The sequence below is a fragment of the Aegilops tauschii genome, chromosome 7 (genome assembly GCF_002575655.3).
Source record: "Aegilops tauschii subsp. strangulata cultivar AL8/78 chromosome 7, Aet v6.0, whole genome shotgun sequence".
NCBI classification, from domain to species: domain Eukaryota; kingdom Viridiplantae; phylum Streptophyta; class Magnoliopsida; order Poales; family Poaceae; genus Aegilops; species Aegilops tauschii.
In genome coordinates this window covers 517,835,291-517,853,655 of record NC_053041.3, presented here as the reverse complement: position 1 = coordinate 517,853,655, position 18,365 = coordinate 517,835,291, and positions in this window count along the sequence as shown.

The following is an 18,365-nucleotide window of genomic DNA, read 5'->3' as shown; positions in this document are numbered from 1 at the left end:
CTTGAAACTCAGCTAGATCGAGAGTTCGTGGGACGTCACCGAGCCGAACGTGTGCAGATCGCGGAGGTGCCGTACTTTCGGTACTAGGATCGGTCGGATCGTGAAGACGTACGACTACATCAACCGCTTTGTCATAATGCTTCCGCTTACGGTCTACGAGGATACATGGGCAACACTCTTCCCCTCTTGTTGCTATGCATCACCATGATAGATCTTGCGCGTGCGTAGGATTTTTTTTTGAAATTACTGCGTTCCCCAACATAAAGGGCATGGGTTTCTGAACCCATGGTTCTCTTTCTCTACCATGTTTCCTAGCAACAAAGTCTCTCTTATCATAACGTTGATTCTTTGATTGTGGGTTATCAAGATCAACAGCAGGTTCAATCTCTACATCATTATTGTTACTAGGTTGAGCATCAACATGAACATAATTATTAACATTACACTGGTACGCGTCGGTCCTAAACAAACGGTTCTTAACCCCTTTCTGCGACGGCATTCGGAACCGTCGCCAAGTGAGTGTGGGCGATAGGGGGTTCCTTTCCACACGACCCAGAAACCGTTGGGGATATGCCCTCCTGGCACACATGCTCGGCAAAATGAGGTCGTGTGCGACCGGCGAGCACTCAAATACAGAAATACGTACAGTAGTGCTAAAAAATACAATTATACATGCGAAATCATTTTCGGTCGTAAGTACATCGCACACAGTCAGTCACCAATAAACGTTTCCGTTCGTATATACATCCCACACAGTCACTACAAGGAAAACGTTTGCGCAAGGTGGCGTAACGCAAACAATTTTGAAGAGAATGTCGTGTGTGATTGTTCATTGATCCAACACGGTTTGTTCCTAGAAACTGTGTGCATTGCCTGAGGTCATCGCCCACGGTGTTTTCTCATTAACAGTTTGCAATAGGAAAACCCAATTAGCAAGCTAATTGGCCAATTAGCGGGCTAATTGCCCTATTATTAATATTCCATTTACTAATCTAATTGACATTCATAAAGCACATAATATATTCCATTTCCATATTAAGGAAGCATAATTTCATAATTGAAATACATTGGAGTACAACATGATATAGCTTCAGCACTCAGCTACCCCATTACACAACTGCACCAGCAGCAAGTTTCACATGCAACATCTAGAACCTTCCGAAATTAGCATCTTAGACGGTACATAGAGAGATGCATCTCATCTGGAAAACTGCTGAAGCGGAAGGCAAATATTGAGCCTTCATTCATGTTGAAGGTCTTTGCAACTTTAGGCCAGTGCCTGTGGATGATTGACCGTCCATCCTTCGACCTCTTCAGGAACACTTCAATATTGAACCGTGGGTGTTGTATGAAAACTTTCCTCGTCTCTTGACCACAGAGGTGGTTTGAGAGGTAATCATCAGTGAACACTGAAAACAAGGATGTGCATAAATATCTTCTCTATATTGGAAACGGGGCAAAGGAATAAAAAAAAGGCAAGGTATAATAGTTAGTACCATCTTGTAAACCTCAGTGCTTCCCATTGTTTCCCTGCAACACATATAAGGTAGTTAGTCATCAGGTTAAGTAAGGGTTTGCATGCTATCAGTAAAATATGTTGATGAAAAATAAGCACATTGCAGATTCATCAGATTAATTCATGCGACATGGAAAACCCATTTATCCAAACCAAGCATGATTAAGAACTAGGAAATATAGCACTTTATATGTTTCTCATGTATTAAGTGCAGCCAAATTCGATTTATTCCTGACATGGTATACAATAACAGAATGCAACCACAACAATTGAACATCGCGTTGTAGAATTGAACCAAGTAGTTAACTAAACACCACAATAAATGAACCAAACGTTAACTGAGCACCACATTGCACAATATAACATACTCCTAATAGAAGATCAGACAGTTAACCAAACCAAGCATGCTTAACAACTTGGAAATATAGCAATTGTATTTGTTTCTCATGTATTTAGTACAACCAAATTCGATTTATTCCTCACATGGTATACAATAACAGAATGCAGCAACAACAATTAAACATCGCATTGCAGAATTGAACCAAGCAGTTAACTAAACACCACAGCAAGTGAACCAAGCCACAACAAATTAACCAAGCAGAACACCAATTGAACAATATAACATACTCCTAATAGAAGATCAGACAGTTAACCAAACCAAGCATGCTTAACAACTTGGAAATATTGCACCCTGAAGAGCTGAACATCACATTTGCAGAATTGAACCAAGCACTTAATTGAACACCAAATTGCACGACATATAGAACATATACACTATAGCAGAAGATTGCATGGTAAAAGTAGATAGCACAATTCACTAGAATTTGTTAAGGAAAGGCAATAGCTAGCAAACTGAACATGGGTCCTTATAGTGAGCTAATAAGACAAGCTACTCCTCATTGTCGGAGATATCGATGCGATTGGCTCCTTGGACATGGAAGAGGGCGAGGCCTCTGCATCGTGGGTGCCCTCATTGTAATGGTGAGTTGCCCGAGCCGCTCCGGGCACCAACCTACTGGCTCTCGAGATGAGGTAAGCACGTGCACGCTGAGAAAACACCTCGTAGTCTTCGTCGAAGGCAACGACGGTGGCCTCAAGAAAACGCCATGAACTGTCGTTTAAAGCAGCCAACCGCGTCGCGGCGTCGGCGCGCGAGGCGTCAACGGTGGCCTCGATGGGGAGGTGCACCTCCAAGATATGGGGGTCGGCACGAATGGCAGCCACCGCGACCTCATCCGCGCGTGCGGTCACGATTTGCTTCTCCGCTGCCAAATGCTCCTTGAGGTCCTGGCTATACTGCGTGCACCATGGCTTAGGCCGGCACTTATTTGGTGGAGGGGTCGGTGATTTGGGTGGAAGGTGTCGCGCTCGCGCTGGCGGTCGGGGCATGTGGGATGTGTAAGGAGGAGGAGGATGGGGGTCGGGTGTGGATTACCTTCCTGGATAGGCGAGGCCGAGCAGCGTGAAGGAGGGTCGCTGGTGAGGAGGCGGCAACGCTACAAGCAAGGAGTGAAGGTTTCAACTTGGAAAGGAAGGCGGAAAGAGGGGAAATGTGGCTTTTGGTAAGGGGGAGGGGGCGGGGAGGTAGATAATTCCGCGGAAGCCAAAAATTTGGAATCGCTTCAGCGAAAAAACTGGCACGCAAAGTGTCATCAGACACGGTCCCTTATTCAGAGCGGGCTGTGGACTGTAGCCGTCACACCTTCTCGCGTAAGCCGTATGCGTACTATACTCCAACGGTGCTCCAAGATATTTTGTGCTGCATCTCACATGGTTGGTTATAATAAACTATGTGGGATCTACTTGATTTTTCGTCTTGATTTGAATTACATAATGGGGTCACAGCGGCCACGGACAGTGTTTGAATTGCTAGACCTTTTATCTGCAGTGACATAAAAGAATTGGAATTATTCTGGGTTCCTTTGGACATTTTTATGCATTAAGTGAGTTTTCAATGCATTTATGTGCATAATTCAAATTTGAACTACATGCGCATGCTCCAGTGCATATAAATTGGTTAAAAAAAATCAGATCTTTGTCCTTGGGTGCATGCTTAGGTCCCATGCAAGAAATGGGAATGAATTTCAAACACTAGGGCACCATTGATTGCCGGCAAAACATTGAGATGCATGGTTTTTAAATTCTAGTAAATCCAAAACTCGCCTGAAATTCATGAAACTTGGCATGCTATCATGGAGTGGCATCAACATGGCGTGGTAAATTTTTTGTCCCATTTGGAGCAGGTTTGGGTATATGCTTCTCGTTTCTCACAAACGAGAGCTTCTCACACAAGCATGATGGTTTGGATAGGGAACGCCCCACCTTTGGGGACGAAACGATATCCATTGCCTCCTATTGCTTTCAAATTTTTTCTCGTGTCAACATAGAACAACAGGAGTGTTGTGTTATTTTTGTGATTTTTGGGGGTTCGTTTGGACATTTTTATGCATTAACTGAGTTTTCAATGCATTTATGTGCATAATTCAAATTTGAACTACATGCACATGCTCCAGTGCATATAAATTGGTTGAAAACTCAAATCTTTGTCCTTGGGTGCATGCTTAGGTCCCATGCAAGAAATGAGAATGAATTTCAAACACCAGGGCACCCGTTGATTGCCGGCAAAACATTGAGATGCCTGGTTTTTAAATTCTTGAAATTCATGAAACTTGGCATGCTATCATGGAGCGGCATCAACATGCCGTGGTAATTTTTTGTCCCATTTGGGGCAGGTTTGGGTATATGCTTCTCACAAACCGGAGCTTCTCACAACAAGTATGATGGTTTCGGTAGGGAACGCCCCACCTTTGGGGACGAAGCGATATCCATTGCCTCTTATTGCTTTCAAATTTGTTGTCGTGTCAACATAGAACAACAGGAGTGTTGTGTTATTTTGTATGATTTTTCGGGGTTCGTTTGGACATTTTTATGCATTAACTGAGTTTTCAATGCATTTATGTGCATAATTCAAATTTGAACTACATGCACATGCTCCAGGGCATATAAATTGGTTGAAAAATCAAATCTTTGTCCTTGGGTACATGCTTAGGTCCCATGCAAGAAATGGGAATGAATTTCAAACACCAGGGCACCGTTGATTGCCGGAAAAACATTGAGATGCCTGGTTTTTAAATTCTAGTAAATCCAAAACTCGTCTGAAATTCATGAAACCTGGCATGCTATCATGGAGCGGCATCAACATGCTGTGGTAATTTTTTTGTCCCATTTGTGGCAGGTTTGGGTATATGCTTCTCACAAACCAGAGCTTCTCACAATAAGCATGATGGTTTCAGTAGGGAACGCCCCAACTTTGGGGAGAAACGATATCCATTGCCTCTTATTGCTTTCAAATTTTTCCTCGTGTCAACATAGAACAACAGGAGTGTTGTGTTATGTTTTGTGATTTTCCGGGGTTCGTTTGGACATTTTTATGCATTAAGTGAGTTTGAATGCATTTATGTGCATAATTCAAATTTGAACTACATGCACATGCTCCGGTGCATATAAATTGGTTGAAAAATCAAATCTTTTGTCCTTGGGTGCATGGTTAGGTCCCATGCAAGAAATGGGAATGAATGTCAAACACACTGCCACCGTCACTCGGCCGCAAACATTGAGATACCTGGTTTTTAAATTCTAGTAAATCCAAAACTCGTCTGAAATTCATGAAACTTGGCATGCTATCATGGAGCGGTATCAACATGCCATGGTAATTTTTTCCCATTTGGGGCAGGTTTGGGTATATGCTTCTCACAATCCAGAGCTTCTCACAACAAGCATGATGGTTTCAGATAGAACACTCATATGCAAAGTGAGAGAAGGATTTGTGCATCTCTTGAACACAAACGGTTCTTTTGGATGACCCGTGTGAACCACTTACAAACAATTTGGTGCGATTTGCATCTGTCATATTGGGTATGTTGCCATTTGTCGAACTAGAAAGATTGACATTTGTTGATCTAGTAACATTGCCATTTGCCAACCTTGTAACACTGCGATTTGTCAAAATATGAAGCTAAAAATCACTAGCAGTATCTAATTTTTGCAACTAAAATTCAGTAATTAAGCATAGATGGAGGCGAGGAGGCGTGTTCAGCCAGGCGTGCAGCGGGCGGCACAGTACTATTCGATTTGACAGCGTGCGGCATAGTTCTCGATACAGCTTTAATGCAGACGAGGGAGAGGGTAGCTATTCCAAAATGTTGAACGGCCAATGATGCATCCTCCTTCAATTAGCATCGTGTGAATGCACGAGGAATGTAATGGGAGGACCGGGAAAAGAGGCAACACGATGTGAATGCAACGCAGTTTGCACTCATATAAAGGCGCCCCTCCATTCCAAATGCATCTACCACATCGTACGCACCTAAGCATTTACCTAAGCACCTACACTAATAAGCGCAAAAGTGACCACTCCAGACGCATGGCGGCGATGCGCGCGAGCAGCCAACGGCTATGCCAGATTGTCCACGACGCCGGCCCGCGGCATGGCACCATGGATCGTCTCCATACGATGTTGGAGACCGGCTGGTGGATGGCCGCCGTCGACGCCAACTACGAATCTTAGTTGGACCAGATGATCGTTCGAACCACCAACAGGTTCACCATCGTCAAGAAGCTCGCGGACGACATCGCCGTACTCCTCCAGCCCACGCGCCTGGGCTCCTCATTGCCTGCCACCCTAATCGGCCTCCATGGTCGAAACCTGCTCTTTCAAGCACTGGTGGCCCTGCGACTACCCGCCAACGCCACGAAGAATGTCCACCTGGAGGTCGCGCTCGCCGCAAGGCGCCTCGCCCTGCAAGAAACCGTCGACCTACACATCCATGTGTACGAGCTAATCGTGTACATAGGTATCTACAAGGCCAGTGAGGACGCTACGACATTGGCCTTCTTCAGCCGGCTGGAAGCCTTGGATGCCTTTGTTGAGAAGCACCTTGACCTCGCCACAAAAGCCGCCGCTCCTTAGCTGCCGGTCGGTGACCCGGCCGGCGCACTGAGTTGAGGAGGAGGAGGTCGTACGTTGATGGATGCATCTTTCTTCTTGCCTCCTATAACCACCACTGCGACCGGATCATCGTGGCCTTAATTCTTATTTTGCTATTGCATTCTCATTCCAGTCAATACAGACATGTGTGATCCCTTTGCTCAATATAGACATGTCCGTTCCAGTCTTATTTTGATTGGCTTGAATGAAGGTCTATCCCGCCGTTAGGCGCTGCAGCGCGTTGTGCTCGCCGTTAGGCGTCACGATGCACTCTGCTCGCGTCTGTTGGCGTGCTCTGCTCGCATCCGTCGACGCGCTCGGCTTGTGGACAACTTTTCCTTGCGTGTTCAACTGCTATATGCATATATATATGGTTTCTCGCCGTTGAGGCGACCGCGGAGCGCTCTGCTCGTGTCCCTCCACGCGCGCTCTGCCAACGGTTGGGCGTGCGCACGATCACGTCGGGGCCCCCGTATGCATGCGGTTGCGCTGCTCGCATTGCCACGCGATGCAGTTACGTGCGGCACGATGGAGTTACGTGCTGCAAATTAGAAATGCCATCAGGGCCTGCCGATATTCCTGCCCGTCCGGCTTCCCCTTTAGTCTCTTCAACCTTTCGATCGCGCCCCACAACACAACAAGCACACCCACGACGACACGTAGAGAGGGGAGGTCCAGCGGCGCTCCAATGGAGTTCGGCGAGCATAGAGTGGAGACCCACGTGAGGGAGACGGATCTCTCGGTGGTGTACACCATCGACCCGGCCGTGGTGGACGACTACATCAACAACGTTGACCAGTTGCTTGCTGGAGACAAGTACAAGGTGGTCGGCATCGACCTCCAGTACACCACCGGTCGTCCCGGCATAGATCAGAAGGTTGCCGCCGCTCAGTTGTGCATGCGCCATCATGTCCTCATCTACCACTACTGCATGGCCACAGAGCCTTGCGACCGTTTCAACAGGTTTGTCAACAACACCGACTACAAGTTCGCCACGGTGGAAACCAAAGACGATGTAAAAGCGCTCAGTGTTACGGGCTTGGCCTACAAGAACCTTGTCGAAATCTGTGACCACTACAGGGTCTGGGGCAGCATGAAGAAGGACTCCCTGGTCGAACTCGCCTCGGCCATCATCGACCCCTACTACGAAAAGATGAAGCAGGATGCCCAGAGAACAAGCCCCCTATCCTGACACAGGGCCTAGATGTGGTAACTGGATGAACCTCACTCAGGTTCGCGGCCAAGAGCATGTACACATGATACGAGATGCACATGCGGATCGTTGACATGAGGAAGTGCCTCGTTACCCAAATTGACGAGCCCGGATCGAGCCACAAGTAGAGCAAGCGTCACAAAAAGTAGATGATGATCAGATGATCGTTTATGCTAGTTAATCATGCATGTAATATATAGTTTACTTTATTGGTGTGTGGAAATGTCATGTGTGTAGTAGCCACCTATGTAACTATGCATGTAATAGTTTACTTTGGTGTGTGCAAATGCCATGGTTGTAGTAGCCACCTATGTAAGCGGATGTTTAATTTGGTTATGCAAGCATGTCCTTATAAGTGTGTGTGTGTGTGTGTGTCTATATATATATATATATATATGTTGTTGTTGTTGTTCTGTATGCAATCCCATCGCACAACACACACGTCTTATTAGCAGCAACCGTCTGTGTTATTATCGGTATTCACACACATTTCTGATTACAGACCTGTTTGCCATGTATCACACACATCTTGTTCATTTGAACCGTTTCTGTTCTCGTGTCCCAACGCAAACAGTTCATCCGAGTGAACCACATGCCGTATATCGCACACACCTTTGATCAGGCTGATTGTTTCCATTGTGTTGCCTAATCACAAACAGTTCATCTGAGTGAACCATATGCTGTACATCGCACACACCTTCATCTGGCTGCCCGTTTCTTTTGTTCCTCCTCATCGCAAACAGTTAATTGAGATGAACCGTATGCCCTGCATCACACACGCAACTAAAATCTGAACCGTGTTTGATGCATCCTCCATCGCAAACGTTTTGCACCTTTTTTGACGGTTTTTTACACCACCATTTGCGATTATGGCATCGCACACAGTTTCGTTGAAGAGTCTCTGATCGTAGTGTCGCGTTAGCAGCATCCTGCAGTAGTGTTATCACTAGGTTCATGTTCATCACCAGATTGTGTCTCAGCATCAGAAATAGAGATATCATTGGGATTCTCAGGTGTGTCCATAGCAGGTTCACTAGCATGCAAAGTCCTATCAGTTTTCTTTTTCTTTTTATTACTAGGGCCAGGTGCATTATTATTAACTCTCTGATAATCTTTCTCAACTCTCTTAGGATGACTTTAGGATACAAGGGTTCCTGGGTCATTTTACCACCTCTAGTCATAACCCTAACAGCATTATCATTATATTTAATATTCAACTCATTAAGAAAATCATCCTGAGCTTTAAGTACTTGTTCTACTTGAGTTGTAACCATGGAAGCATGTTTACTAATAAGCTTAAGATCATTAACAGTTCTATTCATATAATCACCCAAGTGCTCAAGCATGTAAGCATTACGTTTCAATTGTCTACTAACATAAGCATTGAAATTTTCTTGTTTAATAATAACATTATCAAACTCATCCAAGCATTGACTAGCAGACTTATTATGAGGGATATCACCTTCATGAAATCTATGGAGAGAGTTTACCTCTACTACCCGTGTCGAGTTATCAAGACCATGTATCTCTTCAATAGGTGGTAGATTCTTAACATCTTCAGCTTTAATACCTTTTTCTTTCATAGATTTCTTTGCCTCTTGCATATCTTCAGGACTGAGAAATAGAATACCCCTTTTCTTCGGAGTTGGCTTCGGAGTTGGTTCAGGAAGTGTCCAATCATTATCATTACTCAATATATTATTGAATAGCAATTCAGCTTGCTCAACAGTTATTTCCCTGAAAACACAACCATCACAACTATCCAGGTGGTCTCTGGAAGCATTGGTTCGTCCATTATAAAAGATATCAAGTATTTCATTTTTCTTGAGAGGATGATCGGGCAAAACATTAAGTAATTGGAGAAGCCTCCCCCAAGCTTGTGGGAGACTCTCTTCTTCAATTTGCACAAAATTAAATGTTTCCTCTAAAGCAACTTTTTTCTTATGAGCGGGGAAATATTTTGCAGAGAAGTAGTAAATCATATCCTGGGGACTACGCACACAACCAGGAGCAAGAGATTTAAACCATAACTTAGCATCACCCTTTAATGAGAAAGGAAACAATTTGAGAATATAATAATAGCGAATTTTTTCCTCATGAGCAAATAGCGTGGCTATATCATTCAATTTAGTAAGATGTGCCACAACCGTTCAGATTCATAACCATGGAAAGGATCAGATTCAACCAAAGTAATTAACTCAGGATCGATAGAGAATTCATAATCCATATCAGTAACAAAGATAGGTGAAGTAGCAAAAGTGAGATCATATTTCATTCTAGCATTCAAGGATTTTTCTTTCAGCTTAGCTAACAATTTCTTAAGATCCTCTCTATCATTGCAAGCAAAGAAGTCTCTAGCAGTTTCTAGATCCATAACATAACCCTCAGGTACAACAGGCAATTCATATCTAGGGGGAGAAGCATAATCTTCAGTTTCAATAATATCATCAGTTTCAGTAATTTCATTCTCTCTAACCCTAGCAAGTTGTTCATCAAGAAATTCAACTAATGGCACAATATTATGAAGCAGAGAAGTAGTTTCATCATAAGCATCATGCATAGCAGAAGTGGCATCATCAATAACATGCGAAATATTGGATCAATAACAGGTGTAGGTGTCGCAAGTTTACTCAAAACAGAAGGTGAATCAAGTGCAGAGCTGGATGGCAGTTCCGTACCTCCCCTCGTAGTTGAGGGAAATACCTTGGTTCTTTGATCTTTAAAATTCCTCATAGTGATCAGTAGATATAAATCCCAAGTGACTCAAAGAATAGAGCTATGCTCCTCGGCAACGACGCTAGGAAAAGGTCTTGATAACCCACAAGTATAGGGGATCACAACAATTTTCGAGGGTAGAGTATTCAACCCAAATTTATTGATTTGACACAAGGGGAGCCAAAGAATATTCTCAAGTATTAGAAGCTGAGTTGTCAATTCAACCACACCTGAAATACTTAATATCTGCAGCAAAAATATTTAGTAGCAAAGTAGTATGGAAGTAATGGTAACGGTGGCAAAAGTAAGAGTAGTAGTTTTGTAGCAATCGTAACAGTGGCAACAGAAAAGTAACTTAGCAAAGATCAACATGTGAAAAGCTCGTAGGCAATGGATCAATGATGGATAATTATGCCGGATGGCATTCATCATGCAACGGTTATAACATAGGGTGACACAGAACTAGCTCCAATTCATCAATATAATGTAGGCATGTATTCCGAATCTAGTCATACGTGCTTATGGAAAAGAACTTGCATGACATCTTTTGTCCAACCCTCCCATGGAAGTGGGGTCCTATTGGAAACTAAGGGATATTAAGGCCTCATTTAATAGAGTACCGGACCAAAGCATTAGCACTTAGTAAATACATGAACTCCTCAAACTACGATCATCACCGGGAGTGGTCCCGACTATTGTCACTCTGGGGTTGCCAGATCATAACACGTAGTAGGTGACTATAACTTGCAAGATAGGATCAAGAAAACAAATATATTCATGAAAACGTAATAGGTTCAGATCTGAAATCATGGCACTCGGGCCCTAGTGACAAGCATTAAGCATAGCAAAGTCATAACAACATCAATCTTAGAACATAGTGGATACTAGGGATCAAACCCTAACAAAACTAACTTGATCACATAGTAAATCTCATCCAACCCATCACGGTCCAGCAAGCCTACGATGGGATTATTCACGCACGGCGGTGAGCATCATGAAATTGGCGATGGAGGATGGTTGATGATGACGATGGCGACGGATTCCCCTCTCCGGAGCCCCGAACGGACTCTAGATCTGCCCTCCCGAGTAAGAACAGGGCTTGGCGGTGGCTCCGTATCGTAAAACGCGATGAATACTTCTCTCTGTTTTTTTCTCCCCGAATGTGAATATATGTAGTTGGAGTTGAGGTCGGTGGAGGTACAAGGGGTCCACAAGGACGGGTGGCGCGCCCCAGGGGGGTGGGCGCGCCGCCCACCCTTATGGATAGGGTGTGGGCCCCCTTCACTTGATTCTTTCGCCAATATTTTTTATTAATTTCAAAAATGATCTCCGTGAATTTTCAGGTCATTACGAGAACTTTTATTTTTGCACAAAAATAACACCATGGTAATTCTGCTAAAAACAACGTCACTCCGGGTTAGTTCCATTCAAATCATGCAAGTGAGAGTCCAAAACAAGGGCAAAAGAGTTTGGAAAAGTAGAGACGACGGAGAAGTATCAGCGGCATCGGCACCAGCCACGTGGGCATGACCCGCCGCGTGATGATAATAATGTCCAGGCCTTACTAGATCAGGCCAGGGCACGTCAAGAGGCAGAGCTGGTGGCTCAGTTAGTGGCTCATCAGCAACTCCAACGTAACATGTCAGTGTCTATAGAGGCCGGGATGACTTCCAGGACAGTGGGTGTACCGTGTTTAGCACTGGCTCTACGCAATGAGCGTTTGCCAAAGGATTTCAAGTGCCCTCGAAAAGTACTCAATTACACTGTGGATCAGCCTCCGGATGCTTGTATTGAGAGCTACGAGCTGGCTATGGAGATGTTGGTGTTGGGGAGCGCAGTAATTTCAAAAAATTTCCTACACACACGCAAGATCCATATAGGTGATGCATAGCAACGAGAGGGGAGAGTGTTGTCTACGTACCCTTGTAGACCGAAAGCGGAAGCGTTATGACAACACGGTTGATGTAGTCGTACGTCTTCACGATCCGACCGATCCTAGTACCGAAAGTACGGCACCTCCGCGATTTGCACACGTTCAGCTCGGTGACGTCCCACGAACTCTTGATCCAGCTGAGTGTCGAGGAAGAGCTTCGTTAGCACGATGGCGTGATGACGGTGATGATGAAGCTACCGGCGCAGGGCTTCGCCTAAGCACTGCGACGATATGACCGAGGTGGATTATGGTGGAGGGGGGCACCGCACATGGCTAAGACAATGTCAACTTGTGTGTTCTAGGGTGCCCCTCTGCTCCCGTATATAAAGGAGCAAGGGGAGGGGGCCGACGGCCTCATAGGGTGCGCCCCAAGGGGGGAATCCTACTCCTACTAGGAGTAGGTCCCCCCTTTCCTAGTCCAACTAGGAGGGGAAGGAAAGAGGAGGAGGGGAGAAGGAAAGAGGGGGCCGCCCCCAAGCCCTAAACCAGTTCGGTTTGGGCCTAGGGGGGCGCGCCCCACAGCTCCCTTGCTGCCCTCTATTTCCACTAAGGCACATGAAGGCCCATTGACCCCCCGGGGGTTCCGGTAACTCCCTAGTACTCCGATATTTATCCGATGACCCCCGGAACCTTTCCGGTGTCCGAATATAACCTTCCAATATATCAATCTTTATGTCTCGACCATTTCGAGACTCCTTGTCATGTCCGTGATCTCATACGGGACTCCGAACAACCTTCGGTACATCAAAACACATAAACTCATAATACCGATGGAACGTTAAGCGTGCGGACCCTACAGGTTCGAGAACTATGTAAACATGACCGAGACTCATCTCCGGTCAATAACCAATGGCGGAACCTGGATGCTCATATTGGTTCCTACATATTCTACGAAGATCTTTATCAGTCAAACCGCATAACAACATACGTTGTTCCCTTTGTCATCGGTATGTTACTTGCCCGAGATTCGATCGTCGGTATCTCAATACCTAGTTCAGTCTCGTTACCGGCAAGTCTCTTTACTCGTTCCGTAATGCTACATCCCGCAACTAACTCATTAGTCACATTGCTTGCAAGGCTTATAGTGATGTGCATTACCGAGAGGGCCCAGAGATACCTCTCCGATACATGGAGTGACAAATCCTAATCTCGATCTATGCCAACTCAACAAACACCATCAGAGACACCTGTAGAGCATCTTTATAGTCACCCAATTACATTGTGATGTTTGATAGCACACTAAGTGTTCCTCCGGTATTCGGGAGTTGCATAATCTCATAGTCATAGGAACATGTATAAGTTATGGAGAAAGCAATAGCAGTAAACTAAACGATCAAAGTGCTAAGCTAACGGATGGGTCAAGTCAATCACATCATTCTCTAATGGTGTGATCCCGTTCATCAAATTACAACTCTTGTCCATGGCTAGGAAACTTAACCATCTTTGATTAACGAGCTAGTCAAGTAGAGGCATACTAGTGACACTCAGTTTGTTTATGTATTCACACATGTACTAAGTTTCCGGTTAATACAATTCTAGCATGAATAATAAACATTTATCATGATAAGGAAATAAATAATAACTTTATTATTGCCTCTAGGGCATATTTCCTTCAGTCTCCCACTTGCACTAGAGTCAATAATCTAGTTCACATCGTCATGTGATTTAACACCCATAGTTCACATCTTTATGTGATTAGTTCACATCTCCATGTGACTAATACCCAAAGGGTTTACTAGAGTCAATAATCTAGTTCACATTGCTATGCGATTAACACCCAAAGAGTGATCCTGTTTTGCTTGTGAGAGAAGTTTAGTCTACGGGTCTGCAACATTCAGATCCGTATGTATTTCGCAAATTTCTATGTCTACAATACTCTGCACGGAGCTACTCTAGCTAATTTCTCCCACTTTCAATATGTATCTAGATCGAGACTTAGAGTCATCTAGATCGGTGTAAAAAGCTTGCATCGACGTAACTCTTTACGACAAACTCCTTTATCACCTCCATAACCGAGAAATATTTCCTTAGTCCTCTAAGGATAATTTTGACTGCTGTCCAGTGATCTACTGCTAGATCACTATTGTACTCCCTTGCCAAAATCACGCTAAGGTATACAATAGGACTGGTACACAGCATAGCATACTTTATAGAACCTATGTCTGAGGCATAGGGAATGACTTTTCATTCTCTTTCTATTTTCTGCCGTGGTCAGGTTTTGAGTCTTTACTCAACTTCACACCTCGCAACACAGGCAAGAACTCCTTCTTTGACTGTTCCATTTTGAACTACTTCAAAATCTTGTCAAGGTATGTACTCATTGAAAATATATCAAGCATCTTGATCTATCTCTATAGATCTCGATGCTCAATATGTAAGTAGCTTCACCGAGGTCTTTCTTTGAAAAACTCCTTTCAAACATTCCTTTATGCTTTCCAGAAAATTCTACATTATTTCGGATCAACAATATGTCATTCACATATACTTATCAGAAATGATGTAGTGCTCCCACTCACTTTCTTGTAAATACATGCTTCACCGCAAGTCTGTATAAAACCATATGCTTTGATCACTTTATCAAAGCATATATTCCAACTCCGAGATGCTTGCACCGGTCCATAGCTGGATCACTGGAGCTTGCTCACTTTGTTAGCACCTTTATGATCGATAAAACCTTCTGGTTGCATCATATACAACCCTTCTTTAAGAAATCCATTAAGGAATGCAGTTTTGACATTCATTCGCCAGATTTCATAAAATGCGGCAACTGCTAACATGATTCGGACAGACTTTTAAGCATCGATACGAGTGAGAAAATCTCATCGTAGTCAACACCTTGACTTGTCGAAAACATTTTTGCGACAATTCGAGCTTTGTAGATAGTAACACTACTATCAGTGTCCGTCTTCCTCTTGAAGATCCATTTATTCTCAATGACTCACCGATCATCAGGCAAGTCAATCAAAGTCCATACTTTGTTCTCATACATGGTTCCCATCTCAGATTTCATGGCCTCAAGCCATTTTGCGGAATCTGGGCTCATCATCGCTTCCTCATAGTTCATAGGTTCATCATGGTCTAGTAACATGACTTCCAGAACAGGATTACCGTACCACTCTGATGCGGACCGTACTCTACACTTGTGCTTCAAAGTAGCACCATGATCTCCATGATAGAGAGTCTCCTATGTTGTCATTTTCATATACTAGTGGGAATTTTACATTATAGAACTTGGCTTGTATATTCCAATGATGGGCTTCCTCAAAATTCCCTAGGTCTTCGTGAGCAAGCGAGTTGGATGCACACCCACTTAGTTTGTTTCGTTGAGCTTTCATACACTTATAGCTCTAGTGCATCCGTTGCATGGCAATCCCTACTCACTCACATTGATATCTATTAATGGGCATCTCCATAGCCCATTGATACGCCTAGTTGATGTGAGACTATCTTCTCCTTTTTGTCTTCTCCATAACCACCATTCTATTCCACATATAGTGCTATGTCCATGGCTCACGCTCATGTATTGCATGAAGATTGTAAAAGTCTGAGAACATCAAAAGTATGAAACAATTGCTTGGCTTGTCATCGGGGTTGTGCATGATTAAATACTTTGTGTGATGAAGATAGAGCATAGCCAGACTATATGATTTTGTAGGGATAACTTTCTTTGGCCATGTTATTTTGAGAAGACATGATTGCTTAGTTAGTATGCTTGAAGTATAATTATTTTTATGTCAATATTAAACTTTTATCCTGAATCTTTCGGATCTGAATATTCATACCACAAATAAGAGAATTACATTGAAAATTATGCTAAGTAGCATTCCACATCAAAAATTCTGTTTTTATCATTTACCTACTCGAGGACGAGCAGGAATTAAGCTTGGGGATGCTTGATACGTCTCCAACGTATCTATAATTTTTGATTGTTCCATGCTATTATATATTCTGTTTTGGATGTTTAATGGGCTTATTTATACATTTTATTATTTTTGGGACTAACCTATTAACCGGAGGCCCAGCCCAGATTGCTGTTTTTTGCCTATTTCAGTGTTTTGAAGGAAAAGGATATCAAACGGAGTCCAAACGGAATGAAACCTTCGGGAACGTGATTTTCGGAACAAACGTGATTCAAAGGACTTGGAGTCTACGTAAAGTAATGAACGAGGAGAGCACAAGGTAGGGGGCGCGCCCACCTCCCCCAGGCACGCCCTCCACCCTCGTGGGGCCCATATTGCTCCACCGATGTACTTCTTCCTCCTATATATACCTCCGTACCCCCAAACCATCAGAGGCATCCACGAAAACCTAATTCCACCGCCGCAACCTTCTGTACCCGTGAGATCCCATCTTGGGGCCTTTTCCAGCGTCCTACCAGAGGGGGCATTGATCACGGAGGGCTCCTACATCAACACCATAGCCTCTCCGATGATGTGTGAGTAGTTTACCTCAGACCTTCGGGTCCATAGTTATTAGCTAGATGGCTTCTTCTCTCTCTTTGGATCTCAATAAAAAGTTCTCCTTGATTTTCTTGGAGATCTATTCGATGTAATCTTCTTTTGCGATGTGTTTGTTGAGACCGATGAATTGTGGGTTTATGATCAAGATTATCTATGAACAATATTTGAATCTTCTCTGAATTCTTTTATGTATGATTGGTTATCTTTGCAAGTCTCTTCGAATTATCAGTTTGGTTTGGCCTACTAGATTGATCTTTCTTGCAATGGGAGAAGTGCTTAGCTTTGGGTTCAATCTTGTGGTGTCCTTTCCCAGTGACAGCAGGGGCAGCAAGGCACGTATTGTATTGTTGCCATCGAGGATAGCAAGATGGGGTTTATATCGTATTGCATGAGTTTATCCCTCTACATCATGTCATCTTACTTAAAGCATTACTCTGTTCTTTTGAACTTAATACTCTAGATGCATGCTAGATAGCGGTCGATGTGTGGAGTAATAGTAGTAGATGCAGAATCGTTTCGGTCTACTTGTTGCGGACGTGAAGCCTATATACATGATCATACCTAGATATTCTCATAACTATGCTTAATTCTATCAATTGCTCGACAATAATTTGTTCACCCACCGTAATACTTATGCTCTTGAGAGAAGCCACTAGTGAAACCTATGGCCCCCGGGTCTATTCTCCATCATATTAATCTTCCAACACTTAGTTATTTCTGGCGCCGTTTATTTTGCTTTCTTTACTTTTAGTCTTTATCATAAAAATACCCAAAATATTATCTTATCATATCTATCAGATCTCACTCTCGTAAGTGACCGTGAAGGGATTGATAACCCGTTTATCGCGTTGGTTGCGAGGTTCTTATTTGTTTGTGTAGGTGCGCGGGACTCGAGCGTGGTCTCCTACTGGATTGATACCTTGGTTCTCAAAAACTGAGGGAAATACTTACGCTACTTTACTGCATCACCCTTTCCTCTTCAAGGGAAAACCAACGCAGTGCTCAAGAGGTAGCATTCCGTGGCATTCAAAACGTTTTTGAAGTCCCGGTTCTAAGCCGTAAAGCATGGTGCACTAAACTATTAAGTAGTCATCATACCGAGCTTTGTCAAACGTTCATAACGTGTGCATCAGCTCCTGTAATAAGTCTGTCACCTAGCGGTGCATCAAGGACATAATTCTTCTGTGCAACAATGAGGATAATCCTCAGATCACGAACCAAGTCCGCATCATTGCTACTATCATCTTTCAACTTCTTTTTCTCTAGGAACATATCAAAATTAAATGGGAAGCTACATCGCAAGCTATTGATCTGCAACATAGATATGCAATTACTATCAGGACTAAGTTCACGATAAATTAAAGTTCAATTAATCGTATTACTTAAGAATTCGCACTTAGATAGACATCCCTTTAATCATCTTAGTGATCACGTGATCCATATCAACTAAACCATGTCCGATCATCACGTGAGATGGAGTAGTTTTCAATGGTGAACATCACTATGTTGATCATATCTACTACATGATTCATGCTCGACCT